A 5,374-nucleotide genomic window follows, 5' to 3' on the forward strand; every position below is an offset into this window, starting at 1 on the left:
CCTGCCGCCACAGCGGCCCTCACCCACCGCGGCGCCCTCCCGCTGCCGGAGCGCCCCTCACTCGCCACCGCCCCCTGCCGCCATCGCGCCCCTAACCCGCCGCCACAGCCCCCGTTACTATCGCAGCGCCCCTAACCCGCCGCCACAGCGCCTCCGCCACCCGGCCCGGCAGCGGCAGGACCGGCCCCTGCCGTCAGGCGGGTCGGGCCCCGCCACAGAGCCCTCGCCCAGCCGGCGGTCCCGGCCCATCTGGCGGCGGTGCCGGTGGCGGCCTGCTCCGCCCCGCGGACCCACCTGGCTGCGGGGCCGGTGTCGGTGGGAGGGCGCGGCCGCCCCCGGGGCCGCCCGGCCGCGACAGAACCCGGGGGCGGGTTCGCGGAGCGTCGCCGGCCGGTGCCGGGGTGTCCGGCGCTGCCCGGGGACAGGACTTTGGGTGGTGACATGAACAGCGATAACGTGTGCGGGGAGCGGGCCCGGGAGGGGAGCTTTGCAGCGTGGTTGGTATTTCAGATTCAAAACTGGCCTGGACCAAAAGCCGTTGCCCTGTAGGTGCGTGCTTGTCTGCACACCCTTAAGAAGCTCAGTGACTCCTGGGGGGATGAGGATGCCGGGTTTGGTGACCTCGATTCTGTTGTACTGTGCCAGTTTTAACAGGGAAAGATAAGGAAAAATATTTTGGGAATATCCACTGGAAGATATTTATGATGCACACTTTCAAAGATTGATTTGAGGAAGCACTGAGGAGAGTTTGACTGAAGTTGAAGCAGCATCAAACCAAGAGGGATGATGAGGGGAGTTTGTATAGGATGAGCACTGAACGTGAGTAATTTTGAGGGATGCTCCAAGGATCTGTGAGAAAGGGCTGAAAGAAAACAACTCGGTTTAAAAGGAGTATCAGATGAGCAGAAGCCAAGCAATTTTGCCAACTCCAAGAGCTCAAAAGGGTGTATGTCTGAAAGCTGAAATAAAATCTTGTGAAGATTATGGAGTGGATTTATGTCTCACTGAGTATTTTTGAATGGAGCTATATATTTATGTGCCTTCAGCTTTTCCAGTCTGCATTTTTCATGTGTGTCACATTTTCCAGCTTTTTGCTACAGCTATTTGCACTAGAAAAACACTGTTGTAAATGGAAAATGAGTTTTTGCGTTACCTGTAATCTGGAAACTGCCACCTTTGAGCATTCTGGAAGAAATGGTCTAGCGTGCATGTGGAGAAGATAATATGAGTGCTGGGTACATCCAGGAAAGAGAGTCTGAAGGAGGAACGGAGGAGGGAGACTGTCCTGGCTGAGGAACATGACTCACAAGAGGGACGCCCCCAGAGAGCGTTTCAAGACAGCACTTTGCAGCAGTCCAGGCCTGGACTCCCAGCAGATGAAGCTGGCGGCCTGCACACCCTCTGCAGCACTGTAAAGTGTGTTTTGTGATGGAAGTGTGACAAGGTAGTGCTTAAGGTCAAACAGAAGAGAGCAAGTTCCTCAGAAAACAAGTCTTTGTGATGGGGTTACAAATGAAGAAGTCTGCTGAGCAAGAATACCTTGCTCTTGCTGGGGAAATGCACACCTTTTGATGAGATCATATCGTTCCCTGTATCCAGTCATCTGACCTGACCAACAGCAACTCCAAAGCTTCTCTGAGGAACAGCCCAGACCATCTGAAGTGATTGGCTTGCGCTCTCCAGAGTGCTGGCAGTTGGTCATGGACCACTTTGGAGTGAGGAAATGCAGCGTTTTCAGCTGTGACAGAGGTCAGCGCAGCGTCTCAGGGACTGCACAGACACCGATGAGCGCTGGAGGGGGAGAGGAGACACCACCCCAGACGGGTTGCCTACATGAGAGAGACTGCATACCCCCCTCCCATGGGAGAGTCACACCATTCGTACTCCAGTCTCAGGGAAATTGATGGACACCATGACCAGACACAATATCTGAGTTCACAACATCTGTATTTTTTTTTTTTAAAGTATACTTTTTAGTTAGGGGTAGAGCAGCAGCTCCTTCCTACGTGAGAAGAAAGTGAGTCTGTTTTCAGCTATTTCTTGAAGTTAAAAATGCAGCTGGGACAAAAGTTTCCTATGTTTGTAACGTATACTGTACATTTTTCTCTGGGATCAGCAAAGACTGTTCCAACAGAGTAAATAAGCCTGTCCAGGACATCCAGCAGAGCAAGTCACCCATACCACAACTTAAGGCAGAAAACTATCCAAGGACATAAAGCCCAAATAAGGTGAAGTACGCACAAAAGTACATGCACCTGGAGAATAACAGGGTAGGCACAGCCAGAGGCACAACAGACATCAAATGAGGGAATGCATTTTCTCAGGTTTGTGAGGTCAAAGATGACAATCATGGTAATTAGTCTTCCTGGCCACTCCATGACCCTGTTGTAGCCCATGCATTCTGTATCATGATCCTCATGCGCTTTATCATTTCTGGCTGAAATAAAGTGTGTCCTTAAAAAATACCTAGTCCTTTTTTGGGGGGATAATGACACAAAAATGGTGGTACAGAGTCAAATCATAAGTAGACCTGACTGATTTACCCTGTTCCTGACAATGACCAACACTGAATGCCTAGAAAAAATCATAAAAATAGGGCGGACACAGAGTGACACCTCCCTGAATGCTCTCCTAGCCTGGAGTGATTTGTGACTCGGAGACCTGCTATGACAGAGGTGTTGGCTTTGTGTTTAATAGCCTTTGATGGATTTCTCTTTTGCAACTTCCATCCACTATATATTCACAGACATGAAATTTAAGGCCACAAAGGACCATTAATTCTGCCCACTTAGGCGACAAGAAATTTCACATGAGCTCAAATGATGTCTGTTACACAAACCAAGTAAATTGTAACATACTAAAAGCTGCCACTAATTTCACTAGCTAATTACTTTCATCACTAAAAGCAGATGCCTATTTTCAGTTGGAATTGTCTGTTGCAGTTTAAAGCTGCTGGTTTTGGTGTTGCTGTTGTTGTGCCTTACCCAGAGTCAATTAAAAATCGATTTAGTTTCCAGCATTTTTACTCCACAAAAAATACACCCTCATCAGATCACCTCACAACTTTCTAAGCAATTAGAGTTCATAGAATCACAGAATGGTTTGGGCTGGAAGGGATCTTTAAAGGCTGTCTAGTCCAACCACCCTGCTGTGATCAGGGACATCTTCAACCGGACCAGGTTGCTCAGAGCCCCGTCCAACCTGGCCTGGAATGTTTCCAGGGATGGGGCATCCACCACCTCACTGGGCAACCTGGCTCGGGGTCTCACCATCCTCAGAGTAAAGCATTTCTTCCTGGTATGTAATCTGAATCTACCCTCTTCTAGTTTAAAACCATTAGAACCAGTGTAAAGCTACTGCCACTTGTCTTATCGCTAAAGGAGTTCTGCATCTCTCATTGTAAAATATTTTTTCCAATCTTCAGATAAATTTTGTGAATCTCTTGAACATTCTCTTTTTTTCCCTCTCTGTTCCCTTTGAGCCTTAAAAAAAAGGACTATGCCACCAGGAGCCTTATTGCTCTCTCTCACATCAACAGCATCAGTTTCCCCTGGATTGTCTACCTGTATAGATCTGTTATAATGTGTCTTGATTTTAAACTATAAACTTTACAGGGCTGGGATAGCTCTGTATTTTATTGTCTAAAATAGTGAGTCCTAGTCAAATTAAGCTGCTTGTGCATTAATACAGAATCACAGAATCTTCTAGGTTGGAAGGGACCTTAAAGATCATCTTGTCCAACCATCAACCTGACTGACAAAAATAGACACCCACACAACAAACAAGGAGCATCATCACTAAACCAGACCTCCCAGCACTACATCAACCCGTCTTTTGAACGTCTTTTGAATCCCCTCCAGGGATGGGGCCTCAACCACCTCCCTGGGCAGCCCATTCCAAGGGCTGAGAACCCTTTCAGTGAAAACATTTTTCCTAATTTCCATCCTGAACCTCCCCTGAGGCAACGTGAGGCCATTTCCTCTTGTCCTGTAGCCTGTGACTTGAGAAAAAAGACCCACCCCCATCTCTCTACACCCTCCTTTCAGGGAGTTGGAGAGAGCAATAAGGTCTCCCCTCAGCCTCCTCTTCTCCAGGCTGAATAACCCCAGCTCCCTCAGCCTCTCCTCATAAGACTTATTCTCCAGACCCCTCACCAGCTTTGTTGCCCTTCTCTGGACCCGCTCCAGCCCCTCAATGTCTTTTTTATGGTAGGGGGCCCAAAACTGGACACAGTACTCAAGGTGAGGCCTCACCAGTGCCGAGTGCAGGGGGACAAGTTGATACAGTTGATTTCTTTCCTGACTGAGCTTTTGGGGTTGATACATCTTACTTGGAGGAGTGACTTGCCTTTGTTTTCCCCAAATACATAAGTTTGCACTTGGCTCCTTTCAGACAAAACCTGTTTGGATAGCCTTGCTCTGCCACACACTCTTCCCTGTTCTTATCCTCTCTTTATCACTGGTTTTTTTCAGTGCTCATTTTTTACATCATCTGCAAGTTTTATCAGTAGAGATCTTACATTTGCTTCCAAATCATCAATTAAGCGTCAAACAACACTGGCTGGAGAACTGTCACCCCAGGACCTAAGTAGGAGTGCGCAAATCCAAAATTGGCTCTTACTTGATATGCCAGCAGCTCCTAATTAGCATTATTTGTTTGCTACTGTATAACTTTCTGTTTAATAGTTAAGGCATTGTATTAAAGCAAATGGACTTTCAGGTCTGTAGTGGCTGTCTGATCATCTTTTAACTCCACATGTAACTTCAAAGGCTTCAGTCAAACTGTTTGCCAGGTCTCACTTCCTGTACAACAACCTTGGCTAATATTAGTTATACAGCAATGCCAGCTCCTCGAATTTCAATTGCTTATAGTCTAATGTTAGGTATCTGTAAAGAACAATTAACATTTTTATTGTTTGGAATAACACTGGATCAATTCGTTCAACATTTAATTTGATTTTTTTCTTTCCTCTTCACACCATTTGCCTTATTGCATTTTTAGTTTACTAGAATTTCCCAGGCTATTCCAGCTAGAGCATAGCTGTAAGAGTTAACCTGTCTGCCTGTAAGATGCAAGTTGTTCCTTTCATATACCCTGATCTCACCCTGGAATGCAAAGTTTTGATCAGTGAAACAGAATATTCAGGTTATGGACTCAGCAGTCTGCTGGCAGTAGTGCTTGCCTTTCCTTTCCCACAGAGCTTGATTGAAAAAAAAAAAAAAAAATCAGCTTCCAGCTTTCCTCAGTTTTCTCCCAAGGTACTAGATGCTCTTAGGAGTTTAAAGTTCTGTGTAGAATTGCATCATTGTCTTATATGCGCCAACATGGGCAGTGACTTACCAAACAATGATCTGTTCCAATTTTTTTGTTTACA

The 5,374-nt window shown here is 46.7% G+C and overlaps 1 protein-coding gene across 1 annotated transcript in view; it reads right to left on the reverse strand.

Annotated features, from left to right (window-relative positions):
* The window catches only part of SMARCD3 (SWI/SNF related, matrix associated, actin dependent regulator of chromatin, subfamily d, member 3), an 84,620-nt gene extending 84,284 nt beyond the window's left edge, over window positions 1–336 (reverse strand). The window contains exon 1 of the mRNA XM_014957997.1: window positions 295–336. The gene's annotated coding sequence lies outside the window, so the exon portion shown is untranslated. The remainder of the gene's footprint in view (window positions 1–294) is intronic.
* Window positions 337–5,374: the final 5,038 nt, after the last annotated feature.

Source organism: Calidris pugnax, unplaced genomic scaffold (assembly GCF_001431845.1).
Source record: "Calidris pugnax isolate Ruff unplaced genomic scaffold, ASM143184v1 scaffold388, whole genome shotgun sequence".
Taxonomy (NCBI): Eukaryota; Metazoa; Chordata; class Aves; order Charadriiformes; family Scolopacidae; genus Calidris; species Calidris pugnax.